The sequence below is a fragment of the Oryx dammah genome, unplaced genomic scaffold (assembly GCF_014754425.2).
Source record: "Oryx dammah isolate SB20612 unplaced genomic scaffold, SCBI_Odam_1.1 HiC_scaffold_28, whole genome shotgun sequence".
NCBI lineage: Eukaryota > Metazoa > Chordata > Mammalia > Artiodactyla > Bovidae > Oryx > Oryx dammah.
In genome coordinates, this window is record NW_024070212.1 from 44,025,035 (window position 1) to 44,048,860 (window position 23,826).

The window sequence follows — 23,826 nt, forward strand, 5'->3', positions numbered from 1 at the left end:
TCATCCCCTTCTCCTGCCTTCAATCTTTTGCAGCATCAGAATCTTCTCTAATGGGTGGCCAAAGTATTGGAGTTTCAGCTTCAGCATCAGTCATTCCAATGAATACTCAGGACTGATTTACTTTAGGACTGACTGGTTTGATCTCCTTGCAGTCCAAGGGACTCGCAAGAGTTTTCTCCAACATTGCAGTTCAAAGGCATCAATTCTTAGGCACTCAGCCTTGTTAAAGTCCAACTCTCACATCCATACATGATTACTGGAAAAACTATAGCCTTGACTGGGCGGACCTTTGTCATCAAGTTAATTTCTCTGCTTTTTAATATACTGTCTAGGTTGGTCATAACTTTTCTTTCAAGGAGCAAGTGTCTTTTAACTTCATGGCTGCAGTCACCATCTGCAGTGATTTTGGAACCCAGGAAAATGAAGTCTCTCACTGTTTCCATTGTTTCTCCATCTATTTGCCATGAAGTGATGGGACTGGATGCCATGATTTTTGTTTTTTGAATGGTGAGTTTGAAGCCAACTTTTTCATTCTTTTTCACTTTCATCAAGAGACTCTTTAGTTCCTCTTCGCTTTTAGCCATAAACGTGGTGTTACATTCATATCTGAGGTTATTGATAGTTCTCCCAGCAATCTTGATTCCAGCTTGTGCTTCATCCAGCCTGGCATTTCGCATAATGTACTCTGCATATAAGTTAAATAAGCAGGGTGACAGTGTACAACTTTGATGTACTCCTTTCCTAATTTGGAATCAGTCTGTTGTTCCATGTCCGGTTCTAACTGTTGCTTCTTGACCTGCATACAGATTTCTCAGGAGGCAGGTCAGGTGGTCTGGTATTCCCATTCTTGAAGAATTTTCCACAGTTTGTTGTGATCCACACAGTCAAAGGATTTGGTGTAGTTAATAAAGCAGAAGTAGATGTTTTTCTGGAATTCTCTTGCTTTTTCAATGACCCAACGGATGTTAGCAATTTGATCTCCTGTTCCTCTGCCTTTTCTAAATCCAGCTTGAACATCTGGAAGTTCTCAGTTCACTTACTGTTGAAGCCTGGCTTTAAGAATTTTGAGCATTACTTTACTAGGGTGTGAGATGAGTGCAGTTGAGCGGTAGTTTGAGCATTCTCTGTCATTGCCTTTCTTTGGGATTGGAATGAAAACCGACCTTTTTCAGTCCTATGGCCACTGCTGAGTTTTCCAGATTTCCTACTCAGTGCACACTTATGTAATTTTTTTTAACAACTGATTATCAATTTATTAAAAAGGTTGATTTAGGCATCGGCAGAGGTGACTCCCACCTTGACTCCTGTCAATACTGAAGGAAGTGATCTCTTGACAATTTCAGAAGGGCTGTGCAGGTCAATGAGTCACTTGTGGATCCTCATTTGGAATCGAGCCCGAGTCTTAGAACCTTCACCACTAGGAGTTTTCCTTGTAGTTATTCTCAGAGTCTTGGTGGGCATCCGAACTTGTCCTTTCACTATGAGATTTTTTCCTTCATGCCTCTTATGAGGTCAGCACACACCTTCTCCAGAGACTTCACATTGCGGCTGGTGAGGGTGATCCTAATCTGGTGAATGGCCATGCTGGCCCCCTGCGAGTCTTGCCAGTGTTTTTAAAGGCCATGGCTGCAGTGCAGCTTCCTGCCTGGCGTGTTCCTCCACGAGAGCCAACAGCGGTGAGTCAGGAGCAGGAGCGGGCCTCAGGGAGCTCCGAGCAGCGGCGACAGCATCTTCCTCAAAGAGCTTTTTTTTTTTTTTTGCTGTTTCAATATACTTCTATTAGCAGTCATTACATCAAAATTCACATGTACCGGATCCGAAGGACTGTCTTAAAAATTCTAAAGTATGTGTAATTAGATATATGTAATTACACTCGTAGCAAGTCTATTGAGTATATGTAATTAGGTATATTGAGTGCAGCACTTTCACAGCCTCGTCTTTTTGGATTTGAAATAGCTCAACTGAAATTCCATCACCTCCTCTAGCTTTGTTCATAACAATGCCTCCTAAGGCCCATTTGACTTCACACTCCAGGATGTCTGGCTCTAGGTGAGTGATCACAGCATCATAGTTACCTGGGTCATTAAGGTCTTTTTTGCATAGTTCTTCTGTGTATCCTTGTGACCTCTTCTCAATATCTTCTGCTTCTGTTAGGTCCATTCCGTTTCTGTCCTTTATTGTGTCCATCTTTGCATGAAGTGTTCCCTTGGTATTTCTAGTTTTCTTGAAGAGATCTCCGGTCTTTCCCATTCTATTGTTTTGGGGCCTAGGACCTTACAATAGAGAGAGGAATTCTTTGGTATTGTTGTTCTCCAGTTTGTAGGTCGCCCCACTGATGGGTATGGGATTTTATTTTAACTTGATTGTGCTCCTTGTATCATCTCATTGTGGCTTCTTCTTTGTTTTTGTGTGTGGAGTATCTTTGTTTGATAGGTTCTAAGGTCCCCCTGTAGGTGTTTCTTCAGCAACTAGTTGTGATTTTGGTTTTCTCACAGGAGAATATGAGTGCACTTCTTTGTACTCCACCATTTTGGTTGTATGAATTAGCCCAGTTATGAATGTCTATTAATAAGTTGGAAATATAGCACTGATTCTTAGTGATATATGAGTGGTGCAAGTTAGATCTCAGGGTGGCTAACTAAAAGTGATGACTAGGATATTCATTATCCCTCCCTATTTATTCATTTTTATCCCTCCCTATTTATTCATCTTATTTAATTTTACAAGCTAAAAGGTCATTTATCTCTTGTGCAGTATTTTAGAAATCTGTATTTCCTGATGAATATATGTATTCTAGAAGCACATGATGAATTAATATTTTAAGAAATTAAATTAGTAAACAAAAATAATTAAAGAGGACAAAGTATTATATGATGATTTTCTTATGCTTTTTAAACAGTGATTCTGGATTAAGTGTTTCCCCGTGTTCATGTTGTAGTTCCAGTAAATTACAAACTCCTTAGCATAGTTTAGCAAGATTCTTTATGATCTGTCTGTCCGCCTCACCTGTTGTAACCTCTACCGTTAAGCACAATATCAAACTTAAAAGAACACTTTTACTTAGAGCTAGTCAAGTTCATAGCCATCTCAGAATTTTTGCAATTCCTTTTTCCTGTATCATGACCTTAGAAATTAGGCTGTCCCTGGCTATTCTATTTTTCCTCGGTCCACATTTCCCTCGCTATCACATTGCCATCGTGTCTTTCCTTAAAGCGTTTAACAGTATATGAGGCTAACAGTATTGACATTTGAAGTATGTAATTTACCATATTTTAAATAGATATTTTGAGTATATATTTATTTCATTTCTCTCTCTATTAAAATGTAATTTTTACAAAGCCAGAGAGCTAGAACATATAGGATAAACTCTAAAAATATTATCAATTTATTTCTAATAAATCTATACCAATAAAATACATATAAATGATTTATGTATGCAAATGTTATGATGTGTCTGTTTCAGAGTATTGCTCACTCAGTAGTGAACATTTGACTTTTTAAGGAGAGAAATGTGGATATAATTTAATCTAATTAATAAACTAAGCAAGGTAAGCCTGATTATATGCTATGATAAGTGTTTAAAAAATCAAGTTTCCAGTTCCACTTAGCTGAGGAAATAAAAGCTCTCATGCAGCAGATGTATTGTTCACTGGGGATTGTCAGAAACTTCCATGAGTAATGAATTTGGGGAAGAGGATGGAATTATTCAAATCCACCATGTAATGGCACATGAGTGTCACTTTTACTTTGTTTTGTTGTCTTAAAATTGTAATTAGTTTACATGTAATCAGCTTGTGCTGAAGAAAATTGTGATACAACTATAGAATATACTGAAGAAAAATGCATTACTTACTATGAGGGAAAACAGCTTCTGCCACTAAGTCTGTAAGTTCTAGTGGGTCAAAGTATCATTTTAGTTCCTAAAATCATCTAGATCAGCCTGTTTGAGAGGGAGTTATTGCTGTAGTAAGAAGCTCTAAAGCAGTATTTTGTTGATTATGTTCAAAATTGGTTAAATGCATAGAACAGGTTGTCCAGTTTTGAGCCCCACTGCTAAGACGGAAAAGTTGAGAACTGAAGTGGATTCCTGAGATAAGCATGTGTATAAATTGAGAGTTGAAAACAAATCAGAATGATGAAGCAAGGCTAAAGAATTGGATTGTTCAAACTTGAGACTGTAAGAGTAGGGAGTTAATAACAGTCTTTGAGCATGAAGAGTTCTTACAAAAGAAAGATGACTAACTGTTTTCCATCTTAGTGAGTGCAGAACAAGAGGATAGAGTTTAACAAATATTTATTGAACATTTCCATTGAGGACAGAACGAGAGGATGGGAACTATAAGGGCTTCAGATTAGAACTAAATAATATCCTAAGAGTGAAGATTTTAATTCCTTGAGAGGTTGTGAGTTTTTTTTTTTCTGGAAATCTTTTAAACAATATAGATTTTTACTTTATAACTACCAATAGTCAGTAGTTTCAATTCAGCAAACATTTATTGCATTTTCAAGGACCTCTCCAGTTCAGTGGTTTCAGGAGCAGTCTGTCAATGAATATTAATAGAATATTGGGCAGATCTTTGTAGAATTAGTAACATATAACCTACTTAAGACAGTACTAACCACCATCATGATAATTATGATAATAATAATTCCATAAAATCAGTAAAAGGTATTAATGGTATCATTTAGTGGTGAATTATACCAAGTAATTTCCTATATGAATTGTAGGATATGTATAGGTGTATGTATGTAATATATGTGCATGTAATATGTGTATAATGCTTAACTGAAGAATTAAGATAATTTGACAATTTAAATATATAGATGTCTTCTAATAGAAATACATAATAGAGAGGAAATCATTTGAGTTTCAGCATAATATGATTTTCCTTAAAAATTTCCATTTGAGAATAAGCTCTAATTGAATTTTTCATTTTTTGCAATTTTAACATCGTCACTGACAATATTATTATACTTGTTATTCTATTATTTTAGTTCAGTTCAGCTCAGTTGTATCCAACTCTTTGCGACCGCATGAACCACAGCATGCCAGGCCTCCCTGTCCATCACCAACTCCCGGAGTTCACCCAAACTCATATCCATTGAGTTGGTGATGCCATCCAAGCATCTCGTCCTCTGTCGTCCCCTCCTTCTCCTGCCCTCAGTGTTTCCCAGCATCAGGGTCTTTTCAAATGAGTCAGCTCTTCATATCAGGCGGCCAAAGTATTAGAGTTTCAGCTTCAACATCAGTCCTTCCAGTGTGCAACCCAGGACTGATCTCGTCTAGGATGGACTGATTGGATCTCCTTGCAGTCCAAGGGACTCTCAAGTGTCTTCTCCAACACCACATTTAAAAAGCATCAATTCTTCGGTGCTCAGATTTCTTTATATCCAACTCTCACATCCATACATGACCACTGGAAAAACCGTAACCTTGACTAGACAGACCTTTGTTGACCAAGTAATGTCTCTGCTTTTTAATATGCTATCTTAGGTTGGTCATAACATTCCTTCCAAGGAGTAAGTGTCTTTTAATTTCATGGCTGCAGTCACCATCTGCAGTGATTTTGGAGCCCAGGAAAATAAGTCAACCACTGTTTCCACTGTTTACCCATCCATTTGCCATGAAGTAATGGGACCGGACGACATGATCTTCGATTTCTGAATATTGAGCTTTAAGCCAACTTTTTCACTCTCTTCTTTCACTTTCATCAAGAGGCTCTTTAGTTCTTCTTCACTTTCTGCCATAAGGGTGGTGTCATCTGCATATCTGAGGTTATTGATATTTCTCCCGGCAGTCTTGATTCCAGCTTGTGCTTCTTCCAGCCCAGGGTTTCTCATGATGTATTCTGCATATAAGTTAAATAAGCAGGGTGACAACATACAGCCTTGATGTACTCCTTTTCCTATTTGGAACCAGTCTGTTGTTCCAAGTCCAGTCCTAACTGTTGCTTCCAAACCTGCATACAGGTTTCTCAAGAGGCAGGTCAGGTGGTCTGGTTTTCCCATCTCTTTCCCATCACTGGATCCCACAGTTTATTGTGATCCACACAGTCAAAGGCTTTGGCATAGTCGATAAAGCAGAAATAGATGTTTTTCTGGAACTCTTGCTTTTTCAGTGATCCAGCAAATGTTTCCAATTTGATCTCTCATTTCTCTGCCTTTTCTAAAACCAGCTTGAACATCTATCTGGAAGTTCACGGTACATGTATTGTTGAAGCCTGGCTTGAAGAATTTTGAGCATTACTTTACTAGCGTGTGAGATGAGTGCAATTCTGTCCTTGTTTGAGCATTCTTTGGCATTGCCTTTCATTGGGATTGGAATGAAAACTGACCTTTTCCAGTCCTTTTGGCCACTGCTGAGTTTTCTAAATTTGCTGACATATTGTATGCAGCACTTTCACAGCATCATCTTTCAGGATTTGAAATAACTCAGTGGAATTCCATCACCTCCCTAGCTTTGTTTGTAGTGCTTTCTAAGGCCCACTTGACTTCACATTCCAAGATGTCTGGCTCTAGGTGAGAGATCACACCATTGTAATTATCTGGGTCATGAAGATCTTTTTCGTACAGTTCTTCTGTGTATTCTTGCCACCTCTTCTTAATACCTTCTGCTTCTGTTAGGTCCCTACCATTTCTATCCTTTATCAAGCCCATCTTTGCATGAGATGTTCCCTTGGTATCTCTAATTTTCTTGAAGAGATCTCTAGTCTTTCTCATTCTATTGTTTTCCACTATTTCTTTACATTGATCACTGAGAAAGGCTTTCTTTTCTCTCCTTGCTATTCTTTGGAACTCAGCATTCAAATGGGTATATCTTTCCTGTTCTCCTTTGCTTTTTGCTTCTCTTCTTTTCACAGCTATTTGTAAGGCCTCCTCAGATAGCCATTTTCCTTTTTTGCATTTCTTTTTCTGGGGAATGGTCTTGGTCCCTGTCTCCTGTACAATGTCATGAACCTCCATCCATAGTTCATCAGGCACTCTATCAGATCTAATCCCTTGAATCTATTTCTCACTTCCACTGTATAGTCATAAGGGATTTGATTTAGGTCATACCTGAATGGTCTAGTGGTTTTCCCTACTTCAATTTAAGTCTGAATTTGGCAATAAGGAGTTCATGATCTGACCCACAGTCAACTCCCAGTCTTGTTTTTACTGACTGTATAGAGCTTCTTCATCTTTGGCAGCAAAGAATATAATCAATCTGATTTCGATGTTGGCCATTTTGTGATATCCATGTGGAGTCTTTTCTTGTGTTGTTGAGAGAGGGTATTTGCTATGTCCAGTGTGTTCTCCTGGCAAAACTCTATGAGCCTTTGCCCTGCTTCATTCTGTACTCCAAGGCCAAATTTGCCTGTTACTCCAGGTATTTCTTGACTTCCTACTTTCGCATTCCAGTCCCCTCTAATAAAAAGGACATTTTTTTTTGGGTATTAGTTCTGGAAGGTCTTGTAGGTCTTCATAGAACTGTTCAACTTTATCTTTTTCAGCATTACTGGTCGGGACATAGACTTGGATCACCATGATATTGAATGGTTTGCCTTGGAAACAAACATCGATCATTCTGTCATTTTTGAGATTGCATCCAAGTACTGCATTTCAGACTCTTTTGTTGACTATGATGGCTACTTCATTTCTTCTAAGGGATTCCTGCCTACAGTAGTAGATATAATGGTCTTCTGAGTTAAATTGACCCATTCCAGTCCAGTTTATTTCACTGATTTTTAGAATTTTGATGTCCACTCTACCCATATCCTGTTTGACCACTTCCAATTTGCCTTTATTCATGGACTTAACATTCCAGGTTCCTATGCAATATTGCTTTTTATAGCATCAGACCTTGCTTAAATCACTAGTCACATCCACAACTGGGTGTTGTTTTTGCTTTGGCGCCATCCCTTCATTCTTTTTGGAGTTATTTTTCCACTGATCTCCAGTAGCATATTGGGCACCAACCAACCCAGGGAGTTCCCCTTTCAGTGTCCTATCTTTTCGCCTTTTCGTACTGTTCATCGGGTTCTCAAGGCAAAAATACTGAAGTGGTTTGCCATTCCCTTCTCAAGTGGACCACATTCTGTCAGACCTCTCCACCATGACCTGTCCATCTTGGGTGGCCATACATGGCATGGCTTAATTTCATTGAGCTAGACAAGGCTGTGGTCCATGTGATCAGATTGGCTTGTTTTCTGTGATTGTGGTTTCAGTTTGTCTGACCTCTTATGCCCTTTTTCTGTGCCTACCGTCTTGCTAGGGTTTCTCTTACCTTGGATGTGGGATATCTCATCATGGCTGCTCCAGCACAGTGCAGCTGCTGCTCCTGACCGTAGACTTGGGGTATTTCCTCTCAGCCACTGCTCCTGACCTTCAAAGTGGGGTATCTCCTCTCTCCTCTCTGTCACTCCTGTGCCGTGGAGCTGCCTGCCTAATAGCAGCCAATACTTAATTATTCTAACAAGGATGGCATGAGCTACTGGGAAGCTACTCAATTTATCAAGTTTAAATATTAAATATTCTTAACAGAAATATTAGTCCTTCAGACTAATACTTAGTTACTCAGTTGTTTCTGACTCTTTGTGACCCCATGGACTGTAGCCCACCAGGCTCTTCTGTCCATGGGGATTCTCCAGGCAAGAATACTGGAGTGGATTACCATGCCCTTCTCCAGAAGATCTTCCCAACTCAGGGATCAAACTCAGGTCTCCCTCATTGCAGGCAGATTCTTTGCTATCTGAGCCACCAGAGAAGCCTGCAATAAGAGAAATATTAGTTTACAGTAAAATAAATAATACACTATATTATGTATTACTAATAGTCATTAAAAATGAAATTAAGATATACTTATCATCTTCCCCAGTTTTTAAGAACTGTATCAGTAAAGTAGTGCTTATCAAATGAGCTACTGCATAGTAGAAAAGGTCTGGCCCTTTAGCCCAGGAAAAATATCTATGAAGTCCTTCTTTTGTTTAATTTTAATACTTATGCAAATCTAAAGTTCTACATATAATGTGATTTTTATTCATTCATTGAGTGCCTGTTATGGTGAGGTACTGTTTAATGCCCTAGGAACACAGCAGAGAACAAAATATAGGAAAATTCCTTCTCTTCTGGAAATTACATTCTTGTTTTAATAAAAGTAACAGCAAACAAATAAAAAGTAAAATATGTAGTATGTCAGGTTGCTTTAAGATTTGTTCATTTTGACATTAAAATATTTGAATTGCTTATTCCAAGGAACAATATTTTTTTTTCCCCAGCTATTCCTTTTGGGTAACCAGTAGAATGCTGTTTCAGTGATCCTATCAGTGTTGGAAGTTAGTGTAATTAAGAAGTACTTATATCACACATTCATTTCAGCAGTGTGATTATTATTCTTTTTTAACCTTCTCAGCATTGGCAATTTCACACAGTTATGTAGGGGAGAGATGCCATCACTTTCTTTTCTTCATTGCTTGCTAGGTACATCCAGATAATCACTAATAAGAGAGATCCAGAATCAAGTCAAAGAGGCCTTGCAGTGCAATATTTTCAGACTGTGCTGATGGAAATTTTGATAAGTGTATTTTCTGATGACAAGTTAAGCCACTTGTGGCTTGTGATGAGATGAAAGGGATAAAAGGGTCACTAATCTTTTGGTCCATCTTCTCTTGTCTCTGTGATAATCTCATAAAAGGACTGATTCAGGGAAATGTGATGATTGATAATGCCATTAATTTGAAAACTGATACTGTAATTTTCATCATATGTAAATTATCTGAGCCTTGCAATCTACATAATCAACACTCTTCATTCAGTTTTCAAATTTCATTTTCATTGAAGTACTTTGGTTATGTACCATAAATATATATTGTTTTCCTTATAATTTTTTAAATGAATAATCCCCAAACTTGTAAAAATGTTTAAATAAGCCAAATTTGCAAGTCTCCATGTTAGAGTGAGCAGTGAATTCAAGTGAATTTACCTTATTTCAGTTTTTAACCTCTGATAGAGCAGCATTTTTCCTTCATGAAGAAAAATTCTTGAACCAACACTTGTCTCACCAGAGAAAGCCAGCTATACACATTCTTATCTATTTTATTAAAAATTATCAAAAAATACGCTATTGCTCCTTCAAACTTTTAAATAGCTAAAACTATTAATAACAGTTTTACTGCTTAAGCCAGTCAAGAAAAAGAAGCAAATTTTTGGAGACAAAGTATAAATTGAGAATGAGGCTATAACTCCTGGAGCATTCAAAGTGGCATAGCCCAGATGCATATGAATCTTCTTACCTTTCATGGATTTGGCATCATTGTACACACAACTCCATTTAGTTTTTCTAATTAATACAATATTAAAAAATACTAATAATAAATAAAAGGAAAAAATTCAAATAGTCAACTGAAATTTTCTTAACTGATTATTTTATCTTTAATGTTTGGAAAATGAATACATCATCATAAATAAAAGGGAGAAGTGGTAAACATGGAAAAATAAGGAAATTAGTAATGTTCATGCTTTCATTCAAGAAAAATACAGTATTTTGTTAATCTCTATTCTCAACTAGTTATTCAGATGTTATTTGAATATATAAATGTTATAGTTTAAACATAAATAACAAGCCTATTTTCTTCTTCAGTGCTTCCTTCTGACCCAAAGCAGATCCAGCCAAAATATGGCAGTGTTGGGCTTCAAAAATTTACCCATTTTATCACACAAGTGGGGAGGGATTCTCTTTTCTTTTTCTCTGTTATGAGTTGTTCTGAATACTTTATAATTATCAATGTTTATGATTGTTTCCTATGTTATTTCTTTAATGCTATAAAATTTTCCCTAAAAATCCATTTTAGCTTAATCTTATAGATTTTCTCACTTTTTGGTCATTATTTTTAATATACTTTAAAGACAAGCAACAAATAACAGAGAATGATTGTGTGGAAAAATGTATCCTAAATAAGCCAAAGATAAGCAATTATGTGGGTTTATGTTTATAACATAAGTGATTAAGAAAAAAGTCAAAGGACATGAATAGGTAATATCTACAAGAGAAAATACAAACCACAAGTAAACACATGAAAAGATGCTCAGAGTCATTAAGGGTCAGGTAAATGTGAAATGATTTCCTTTCTTCAGTTGGCAAACATATATGAGATTCATAATATCCAGCATTAACAAAATTTCAGGTAATGAAACACTTTCATATACTGCCAGCGAGTTGTGAATTGGTACAAACTTTTGGTGAAACACCTAGTTATGTATATTAAAGTGAAAATAAGTACTAACATTTCTATTATGAAGATATTTATCCCATAATAAGAAAAATTATCATCATCACTCTTTTACAGTGGTATTTATTTGTAGCATTAAGATACTAGGATAGAAACTGCATTTCTATCATTAATAAAATTATTAAAATTATGAAATTTGATGTAGTTTTTGGAATTTTAGAAACATGCTTATTGATCTGGTAGGAGATCTACATATTCATGTTATGTGAAAAAAAAATTGCTGACTTTCTAAAAAAGTGGCCTCTGAAAAATGCTCTCCACACACACACACACAAAAAACTACAGCATCAAAAAAAAAAATAAATAAATAAACAAAACTACAGCATCAAGTATATGTTTCTGTGAGCATGAAAAACTCTATAGAAAGATAGTAATTATGCTTAAAATGGCTGGTACAGAGAATTACAATAGATGTTAGTGTAGGGGTGGAGATTATTAATTTTTATATAACTATTTTTAAAAATTTTACAAGAAGCAGATATTACTTTTTCAATTGAACATCTAATTATTAACATTTGAAAGTAAAGAAATATTCAACTTAAAGATACTAATTCACTTATCTGCGGCATGTTTTTTTTATTGAGGAGAGTACTGAGAAAGGACTGAGGCATGATAATTGTTTTTGTTCATTAGCTCAGTCATGTCCAACTCTTTCTGAGTCCATGGACTACCCCACACCAGGCTTCCCTGTCCCTTATCATTCCCAAGAATTTGCTCAAACTCATGTCCATTGAGTTGATGATGAAACCCAACCATCCTCTGTCGCCCCCTCTTCCTGCCCTCCTCCTTTTCTCTATCTTAATAATGTGTATTACTAAACATTTTTAAGGAAGATGTTGATGTATTTTGTGGTTAAGTGTTTTGTCTGTTGGTTGGTTTAATTGATGAAGAAAAAAACCTGGTATCTAAAGTTATAAATTTACTTTTTAGGAAATTGAATCATGAGAATCTGCTGAAATCACTGGTTCAAGCTTCTGCATTCTTTGGGCTAGCAATGGTCCTGTTAATCTGATGTGGCTGCAGGGTTTATAAATTTAAATTCAGGAATAATACTCAATTCCCATTATTTATCAATTACTTAACATTTTTTCCACTCTGAGATTTCATGGAAAGGACATAATATTGAATAAAATGGAAAATGTGACACTATTGGTTCTAGTTTGACTGGCAGAATTTCCAAACATTTTCCTAAGATATCATTCATATAATTTATGTTCCAGGAAAAGATATCCCTTTTTCAGTAGTCTTTGAATACTCACAACTTTCAGCTGCATCTCTTTAACTACTATTACAGCCAGTCATTTTGGTAAGTTATAGCATTGATGTATTCAGAGAATTTTAATTTGTATGTTTCTAATTCTGAAATGCTTGATATGGTGAGAAAGGCCCTAAAACTACTCTCTGGTATTAGCTATTAATTAAGTGTAATGATAACTATCTAAGACTTTGGTTTCTGTTATGGTTACTAGCTAGGCTTATATCAAAACTTCATCTTTTAGTCCAGTTTATTTAATAAAAAAATAAAACACATGTAATTTATAATTATTGGAAGAAAAGGAGAGAATTTATTTTTCATTTTATACCTTCTGAAAATGAAGGTTATATTTTTTTACAAAAAAATAGAAAAATCATATATTGACAGATGATAGAAACTTGATACATATTTCAGATACGCAATTACTATCTTTCATATGTCTCTGGTGTTAAAATAAAAAAGGATATATGTCTTAGAATTTCATTTCAACTTTATACCTCTATGTGCCTGTTATTTGCTGTGTTAGAATTTTACCTAATCAGTATTTAAAAAAAAAACTGTTATCACATTCAAGTGCTTAGTTCCTGAGGATGGAATGTTCCTGAGCACTGAATTTATGCTTTCCATATTGATCTACTTATTACTGATACTTAAAATTTTAGGACTGGTAATCACTTATTTTCTGGGGAATATAAATTATTTAATCAGTTCCAAACTTTTGAAATAATTGTCTGATGTTTTAGAAACCAGAAACAAAGATTATAATAGGAATTTAGACTATAATATATTGCTGCAAGGATAATTATTAAGGGAAAACACAGCTGACATTTTCTGATTTATGCACACAATCAGAGATGGAGTCCAAGGACTGTGACATAATTATCTTCATGCTAACAATTTTTGTAAATCTCTTGACAGAATTTTAGCTAATTTTAAAATGCCTTCTGAAGATTAGCACTTAAAATTGTTGGGGAAAATAGCACAATTTATTAGCAAGGGTATAATTGTAAACCTTCTAAATACTCATTGTGAATATCATTTAGACAGTAACTCCTGCTTTAGCAGCTGGTATATAAGACACCAGTTTATGGAGTCTTGAAACAACAGAGAGTGGAATCTAATTAAAGAGGATTACATGCCAACGAAAAATTATTAAAAACAGACTAATAGACAATTGTTATGAATTTAAAAGTCTCTGCCAACTTCTCTTTTTTATATAAATTTATGTAAGTAACTGTCAAGTAAAAGCCTTTATTTCTTCAAAACCAAAAGGATGTTAGAAGGTTTTATCTTTGTGACTTAAAAATGATTGCTTTTCTGAATTTTAACTTAATGCAAAAACTTAAATGATTCTATTAATCTTTTCTTACATATTTAAGATGCACATGTGCTTTTAAGGATAAATGATTAGAAATACTGTCTTAGGGTCTTTTGTTTGTTTGTTTGATATCTATCTAGCACTAGGCATTTTGTGTTCATAGAGAAATCTTAGCTATATATTTTTATAAGCAGTTTATCAATTTAGGTGCTGTTTATGGAGACTTATGTAGAATTGGATTGAATATTTTTTTTGTAATGTTCATTTAAAATTTTTGATGCACTGAAGATTGTTCAGTTCCAGCACTTCCATCTACTGAATTTCTCCTTTCTGTTTAAATTGACTTATTTTGCTCTGACCTCAAGGGGTTTTATTCCAAACAAGAGAATTGAGATAGTTTAAAATGATACATAGGTAGCTTTTAATTATTTGTTAATAGAATTTTAAAGTAACTGGTCCTTGTCAGCACTGGAGAAAAGAGTATGTTTACATCTCTTGAGTTTACCTGATGTCTAACTTTACATTTTGAATTCCCCATATGGTACTGTTATAATACATCATGCATTGCCTTACATAACCATATGGTCTGTAGATTTTTATAGACTTCTATAGATTTTGACCAAATTAAACATATTAAAGATTAAATGCTAAGCACTGAGAATCATGTGTTTTCTATGTAATTAATTAGTGCATGAATAAGCATATTGGATTCAGTAAATGAGAGCATCATTTACAATTTTTTAAAGTAGATGTTATTTCTAAAAATAATCCTCCATGTGAAAAGCTTAACTATCTAAAATTGTCTTTGAGATGTAGAAAATCACCACTGATGCCAGAGTAGGAACAATGGAGTTAATCCACTCCCCCAGTGCCATCAACCCTGACCTCAGAGTTTTCCTCATCTACCCAGATACACCTATTTTATTGTGTTCATAGACAGAAGATCACTCACTGCCTCAAAGATAAACTTCGCAAGGAGAAAGGATTATTTAATTTTAAAGCCTCTAGATTACATCAAATGTTTGATTTTGAATAAGATTATTATTGTATACCCCTAAAGGAAATGACAACCCACTCCAGTATTCTTGCCTGGAGAATCCCATGGACAGAGGAGCCTGGCAGGCTCCAGTCCCTGGGGCTGCAGCATGGACACAGCTTAGTGACTAAACCATAAACCATTATTGTATATGGGCTTCCCTTTGGCTCAGTGGTAAAGAATCCGCCTGCCAATGCAGGAGACGCAAGAGTTTGATTCCTGGGTTGGGAAGACCCCCTAGAGTAGGAAATGGCAGCCTACTCTAGAATTCTTGCTTTGAAAATTCTATGAACAGAGGAACCGGTAGGCTACAGTCCATGGGATCATGAAGACTGCGTGCACACACAGTATCCTGCATGGAACAGCTGTGTGTCTGTGCCTTTCTAGGGGTGGCACTTACTGTCGTGGAGGCATACCAATGTTAATAAAACTATTAAGTACTTTATTTTCAAGCTTCAATATGACAAAGGTAAATAGCTGTTCAATCATGTGGTTGATGGTTATTTTAATGCAGAGACCTTAGGCTATCCTTTTCTTCGATAGCAAATCAGTCAGTATGTGAAGTGCTTGGTACTCTGAACTTACTAGTATATGAAATGCTGGGTACTATGAATTTATTAGTATTAAGAAAATGAATTTAATTTTGTTATTTGGTAGAAATACTTTTTATTAAAATTAACTCATAAATATGTAACACTTATAGAACTTTGGGACATTTCTGATCTTCTTAGAATTAGGTTTTTCCTTTTGGCTTCATGTAGCATATCAGGGTTCAAAATATCCTCCAGAAGGGTATTTGAAGGTATATAATGTATATAAGGTTCTGTCATTCATTTGAAGATCACAGCAAGAAACTGCCAAAAAGGAGCTAATTCATGGTGAGCCGTGGTCTGCATGCACTCCAGTGCTGAAGAGGTTTTTAAATATGAGTGCACACACTCAGGCTTAGGAGACAAATATGGTAATCATAGCTTTTGTTCCTCTGTAGCATTCTATCTTCCGCTGTATCACTGAAGACATGAAGGTCAGTTTGGCCAAGGAGTTTTTGCCATTCATCAAAAAAAAAATTATATATCCATGCTATTTAGTAAGTATCATACGTCTGAACTGGCTGAGAGTGCTGGAAATGAACTAGGATTGAAGTAGTGTTTTGAGAAAATGATACAAATGTAGATTATAATTTATAATTCAACTTTTCCCCCATTTATCTTATTCATAGCAGACAGATTCTATAAACACCATCAGTTTCTGGTACTTTCAGTTTTTTCCTCTTTTTTTTTTTTGCTTTCTTATCCACCTCCCCCCCGCAACTTTTTTAATAAGTTATTATGCACCTAATTAGAAGTCCTTGTTTTCTTACTATAGTGACTTGCAAATAGTTTTCTTTTTGATTTATGTTTTGGCACCACGCAGAGCATTTTGTTGTGGCTTAGGAGCATGTATATTAAAAAGTTATCTTACAGAATTCCAAGATTCATCTGGCAGATGAAGAGTTGTTTGGGTTAACTCTACTTACATGTCCATTAGTACAATCATAGGATAAGATAAGTTGCAAAGCTCAACAAGGGCAGTGTCTATTCATGTCAAATAACATCACTGGTATGATCTCTTTGGGGAATGCAAGAATACTCTATGCCATCTGTTTTGAAATAAATAATACTTTTAAAAGTCTGATTTCTTTTCATTAGAATCTGTGCTCACTAACGAACATTGATTTTTATATGCCATTCCATATTGAATTTCCTGAGAGGTAAATTTTACTCCTCATGTTCTCATAATAGTCTCATTCATGTAACAGTTTCATGTAATAAATGAGTGCATTTGCACTCTAATTTTGTATCTCTGTTTCTATTAACTTGGCTAATGTGAGATAGAATAAGAAAGGCAAACTCATTGTCGGGACTGACAAAATTAACAGCTTGCCAAGACTGAATAACCAAATTTGGATTGTGATATATTTGTCAAGATAAGGCTACAGTGGAAAGTCTCTTGGAGGAAAGATAGCTACCTGCCTTCACTGACATCATTTAGCACTTTTAATTGAAGCTAGTGTCTGATTCATGTATGTGGAAGTTCCTAGACCATCCATGCAACAAGCCTTTAATGATTAACTACTGTGTGGAAATACAGTAGTAAATAAATTAATAAAAAATGCGTCTTTCCTTTATAACTACAGTAAATATTTATAAATAAAAACAATCACTTGCATTTATGAATACAGTCAGCCTTTTAAAAATACTGTAACATGTAATATAATATTAGGTATAATAAATGCCATGAAGAAAAATAGAAACTAGGGAAAGGGGTAGAGAAAGTGGAGAGAGATTCAGTTTTAGGGCCAATGGTTAGGAAAGATGTTTCTAAAGAAGTGCCATTTAAACAGAGACCTGAATGAGATGAGAATGTAAACTCTATGAATATTTGGCAGGACATTTCAGACAGAGGGAACAGCATGTGCAAAGGACCCGAGGAGAAAGTGTGCTTTTGTCTAGAAGGAACAGCAGGGAGGAACTGTGACCAGAGCAAACTGAGTGGCAAATGATATAGCCTGGTAGCAAATGAGATGGGTCCTATCATACAGAACTTGAAGGTGAGCAAATATGCCTGGTTGAAATGATAGATTGCAGAATTTCAACTGCTGTTTGAAAGCCTTCCTCTGATCAAGATTAAGTGAATAAGTAAATAACAATGGCTTCTAGAAAGCAAATATTAAGGTCTATATAGCAATTTGAGATTGGCAATGGCTGGCACATGGTCCTCCACAATATTTGTTGAAATAATGATGCTCTTTATCATTTGGTTATCCTGTAAACCATGTGAGATTCATTCAAAATGTAACCATACATTATGTAGAGAACTGCATGGTAATTTGAATAAGAAATTAAGATTAAAAAATAAAGACTCAATCTTGAATTTTGTTGACTTCCTTTAGATATAGGAATTGATGCTTAGCAGGTGGGATTTGCAGAACTGTTTTATTTTAACTTTTGCTTCCTTTGGGAAAGTACTAAAATATTACTTAATTCTTACCATGGATAAGAGTTAAAATCTTAAATACTTTAAGGTAAATGTGGCGAAAATACATTGTGATTTAGTGTATGAGTCTGGAAATGAGATTTAGTCTGTCCATTAAAAAGTGTATAGCACTATTTGAACAGTACTTTCTTGTTTATCTTTTCACATACATGATCTCATTTAAGTTATCCTCACAACACTTAATTATTTATTATTACTTTTATCACTTTCATTAACATCTTTGTTTCATGAGGGAATATTTGCAGATTGAGAAGTTAAACATTTTCCTAAGAACATATAAACAGTGTAGTTGCAAAGCTGAAACTTAAAACATATTTCCTGTTTCCACAGCTCCTCTGTCTCCTACTATATTATATTCCATTTCACTGTTACTCATATGAAATTCTCCTCGACAGGCCCCGATTGTAAGCTGGCCACTGTTAGTAAAATGACATTAGCTAAATATGATTATGTCTTAATGTTCACTGAAAGGATTAGACTAGTTAAGAGGTACCAAAGGGAAAAGCAATTATCTATTGAAATATGAATCTCTTGATTAGAACTGGAAATCATATATTGGTATTAGAATATTCATCTGGAATTTAAAAAATCTGAATATAGTTGTTACTTTTTTACTTCTGTAAAGAACTTCAGTGAGGTTAGTTTTGAGGCTTTTTGATGAGTGCCAAGATTTAAAGCAATATTTTACTGGAAGAGTAAGCTCATCTAATTGACTCATTTTTTTGTAGAAACTTAGACCATAGGAATTTCTAACTACATGAAAAAATTAGGCACTGGTATTACCTTTTTCCTATTTACCTTACTGCCTAAAGAAAATAATTAAATTAATCAATGTTAAGTCGCCTTAGAGTTGTAGCGGTATAACTTAGAGCATGCTGTTTTACTTAACTTGTTCAGATTTTGAAATATAAATTTATCATTGCCTGCATAAAACTTGTGGCCTTATTGATAATAATCCCCTGTGAGTCCTTCAAAATATGGTGTCCTGCCAGCTTCCAGTCATCTGAGATTTGTAACGATCTCAGTAATATGTGATTAATGTATGGCAAGGATTCTTCCACTGGATGTGAGGCATACTTGCCTGATAACAGTTTCCTTATTGGATTGATACTGTGTTTTTTTAAATGAAGAGGTTTTTGTTTTTGTTTTTTAAAACGCCTTTGTATCCTCAGTGACCAGTGACTATTACATATCTGGCATGTATTAGAATCTAAATAAACTTTGAATGAGTGAATGACTTGCTTTTATTATTAGCTTGGGAACAAGATTGACTTTTGCATCATATTTTTTATTAATAATTTGAATGCTTGAACTGAGCATTATTATCAAACAATAGAAACTTGCTAGCTATTGGACCCCTTGCTTCTCAGTTTACTTGGACAACATAGTAGCTTTCATTTTATGTCATCTAAGTCCATTGCTTAGATGCTTGAGCATCCCTTGGACTGCAAGGAGATCCAACCAGTCCATCCTAAAGATCAGTCCTGGGTGTTCACTGGAAGGACTGATGTTGAAGCTGAAACTCCAATACTTTGGCCATCTGAAGCAAAGAGCTCAATCATTTGAAAAGACTCTGATGCTGGGAAAGATTGAGGGTAGGAGAAAGGGACAACAGAGGATGAGATAGTTGGATGACATCACTGACTCAATGGACATGGGTTTGGTTGGGCTCCGGGAGCTGGTGGTGGACAGGGAGGTATGGCGTGCTGCAATTCATGGGGTCGCAAAGAGTCGGACACGACTGAGTGACTGAACTAAACTGAACTGAAGTCCATTGCAAAATCATGCTTCCTGATGTTAAAATTTGATGCACATAGACATAGGACCAAAGATGGGCTTCAGGAGATCCATTGGTCATTGAAATTGTATATATAGCATATTGTGCTGGTGCTAGGTTGCTTCAGTCGTGTTGGACTCTTTGCGACCCTATGAACAGTAGCCTGCAAGGCTCCTCTGTCCGTGTTCTCCAGGCAAGAATACTGGAGTGAGTTGCCATATCTCCCTACAGGGGAACTTCCTGACCCAGGGATTGAACCCATTTCTCTTACACCTTCTGCACTGATTGCTTTGTGAATATTTAAGTTTTTAAGGGACTTCCCTGGTGGCTCAGTGGTAAAGAATCTGCCTGCCAATGCAGGAGACTTGGCTTCAATCCCTGGGTCAGGAAAGAGCCCCTGGAAAAGGAAATGGCAACCCACTCCAGTATTCTTGCCTGGGAAATCACATGGACAGAGGAGCCTGGCAGGCTACAGTCACATGGGGTCGCAAAAGAGTCGGACACGACTTAGTGACTAAACAGCAACCATTTTTTTTAGGAGAAAAGGATCTTGATTTTTCATTATATTCTAATAGGGATCTTACGATCAAAAAGATAAAAGTCTTTTTTTTCCCCCATAAAGACTGTATTTATTTTGCTTTATTACTCATTAGTATCACTTGGACAACATGAAAAGTGTGCTCTTTTCTACCTCACTCCATAACATCTGATCCATTAGTATTATGGTGGGGTTCACAGATACTCTTCCTCCTCTTTATTTTTTTCCTTCACTTCCTCTGTTTATTGAAAACCTTCTATTTGTTCAGTGTACTAAGTGATTTACATACATTACCTCATCTAATTAGGCTGACAGCTCTAGAAGGTTCAAGTATATTTTGCTCAGGATAAACTAAGCACCCTGCCTAAGGACATGTAACCAGTAGACAATGATGCCAAGGTCTGGGGCTAGGGCCAACTCTGCTACCTTTCCTTCTCGCCCCTCCTTAGCCCTCTTAATCTGAAAAGTTTTGAATCACTTCAAAGACATGTTTAGAAGTCATGAACCTAGACATCTCTACTCTAGGAGAATTAATTCCTCTCCCTTCTGTATATTATCATTGGATTGTGATCAGTATGAGGGTCTTTTCTTATTTAACTTTATATCCCTGATGCTTAGTATGATGCCTAAAAAAATAGTAGATTTTCAAATTTCTTTTTTTTAATTGAAATTTAATTGATTAATTTCAGCTTTTGTTACTTAGTAAGTATGACACTAAAGTTCTAGTAGCTGTGCCATTAACTCTCTGTGACCTTAACAATATAGAACTGTTTCCTCATTTATTAAAATTAATTTACTAATTAAAAAATTTAAGTTAATATATACATTTTAGATTCAATTTATTTAGTTCTGGTTATTGTGATTATTTCATAAAGGAAATGCAGTCCTTATAGAAACTAAATTATATGGTAATACCATCAATTATTTTATTTAATAATGTAATTTGCTAACTTTTTTGCTTCTTTTCTGTCCTATCCAGCATGTGATTTAGTAGATATTTGGTTGAATTTATTATTGCTTGGTTTAGTTTAAGTAAAGATAATTCACTGATCTTGTTTAAATTTGTCAGCATTGAGAGGTATTCTTGTGTATTACTTTGCCCCAAGGTTGCTGTTGATATTCTGCTCATTTGTTTTGTTATATTTTATATAATCCTTAAAACAGATGAGATATAAAACACTGTAAAATTTATCACAGTTGAAACTTTAGACCTTCTCTCAACCCGTGGGGATTCATTTGGCAGGAGGCCACCAGAACCAGTTCTTTGTGATGCTTAGTTTCTAGTTTCCACTTTAATTGCTGCCAAAATCTGAGCACTTGGGAATTTAATTGCTCATTATATTTGTCACAGTGGTGTCACAGACCCAAATACAGACTGTTGCATGCACAATATTTATGGATATTAATTTGGCCTAAACATGTATACTGGATCCCTTTTTTTTTTCTACATTATAAAGTATAGCACATCTAGAAAGAAGTCAGTCAGTATTGTGTATGGACTTATGCCCCACTTCACTATCCAGTGCAGCATCTAAATTTAACAATGGAAAACTAGAGGAGGACCTATTCAGAACTTTATTATGTTCACTTTATTCAGTTTACTCTTCTGAAGCAGTCTGAGGGATTTGAGTCTAGCTTTGAGGACAGACTCCCTGGGTTCAAATCTCTGTTTTATCACTTGCTAGCTATATGACCATAGGCAAGTTACCTTAATCTCCCTATACCTTTTTCCTCATTTGTAATATATACAGCTGAATGATTTTTGTGCAGATTAAAAGGGTAAAGTTCCTAGAAAAGTATATAACACAGAGTATGCCCTTCTTGTTAACTACTTTATGATAATACATCCCTATATACCAAAAACCTGTAACATTTACCCTGGTTGATGGTATGGATTTCCAGTTTCCTACTAATTAAGTAGAGATAACCTTTGCCTACTGTAGCAAATGGGATGTCTGGTCAGCACTAAATTCAATACTTTCATGTCCTTCCATTATTCCTGTGTGTTCCCACTTACTTGCTCAACGGTGTTTAGGCTAATAGGCCTGTTTTTTGTCCCAGTATTTTATTACTAATCACTGATTTTTCTTGTTCTTGTGCTTTCTAATCTGAAGAATAGTTTGTTCATTTTCTCTGTGTGTCCCCTTTTCCTTTTAATATACTTTTGCCTTTCCCTTCCTTATTTCCTACAAAATTGATGGTCCATCTTTCCTCTGCTGTGATGGTTGCAGCTTTCTTATGCAATTATCTTGGTCAAAGGAAATTATGAGGCCCTTGAAAAATAGGAAGTATCAGTCATCAACCATGGACAAGGTAATTTTTAGAACTGTTTGAAAGTTTTTACATCCTGGAAAGTCCCTTATGCCTTACTTATGCCTGAAATTGTGTTCTGGGATAAGTGAAGTCGCTCAGTTGTGTCCGACTCTTTGTGACCCCATAGACTGTAGCCTACCAGGCTCCTCTGTCCATAGGATTTTCCAGGCAACAGTACTGGAGTAGACTGCCATTTCCTTCTCCAGGGGATCTTCCCAACCCAGGGCTTGAACCCGGATCCCCCACATTGTAGACAGATGCTTTACCACCTGAGCCTACACTTACATATAAAATTCCCTTGAAACAGGAGGGAAGAGGGCAGGGTACAACATTTAAAAGAATGACATGGCCATAGGACATGACAAAAACTGTTTAAAGCCAACTAAGACCGAGATGGTGGAGATTTGGCTTCCAGTGTAGCTTGAGCCTCATTATATGCTCATTGTAACACATTAGCATGCTAAATGACACATCCATCAATGCCATGACAGTTCTGAGACCAGCCAAAAAAGGTCAGAAAGTGGGCAGTGGCTCAGTTCCGGCAATCCCTGCCCTTTCTTCAAAGTATTTGGAATAATCCTTCCACTCATTAGCTCATGAAATTATTAAGCCTATAAGAACTAACCATGCTATATTTGGGGGGCCTCTCGCCTTCTGAGATTGCCCACACTGTCTGTGGAGTGTATTTGTCTCTAAATAAATCTGCTTCTTTCCTATCGCATTGTCTTTCACTGAATTCTTTCTGCAATGAGATATTAAGAAACGGAGTTTTATTAAATCTTGAGACCAAGTGTGTGATCTCATTTAAAAGACTATGGGGTTCAAGTCCTGATCTGAGTTACAGGATTTTATCCTGGAGTAAACAAAATATTAAGTTATTTGTTACTTAAAAATAGGTTTGTAATTTTTCTCAGGTACATACTTGTGTGCACAGGGCTGAGAATAGATTTTGATAGGAGGATGTTGGCTCCATTTTACTTAGAGTTGTCCCTAATTTCATGAAAATGTTACTGATAGTGGACATGACAGTGAATCTCTTTGCCCCTCGTCTGTGGCTCTGATACTTAATTTACTTACGGAGAGGATGAATATATAAAGATGCTAGTTTCTTGAGATATTAACTTGATTCTGGAAAAAGACTGGCATTTGTCTAAATTAGATTTAACCCTTGTATCTCTTCTTTTGTACTTTCATATATTGTTCTTGAAAAAAATCAAAAAACAAAAAACAAACCTTGGATTTGATTTCCTTAGGACTTAGAGGTACTTTTGGTGAAGGTAACACTTAGA

The 23,826-nt window shown here is 35.7% G+C and overlaps 1 protein-coding gene and 1 pseudogene across 1 annotated transcript in view; one reads left to right on the forward strand and one right to left on the reverse strand.

Annotated features, from left to right (window-relative positions):
* The window catches only part of DPYD (dihydropyrimidine dehydrogenase), a 916,336-nt gene that overhangs the window by 90,854 nt on the left and 801,656 nt on the right, over nt 1–23,826 (forward strand). The gene's annotated exons all lie outside the window — the stretch shown is intronic.
* Nucleotides 1,228–1,693, reverse strand: LOC120856825 (annotated as a pseudogene).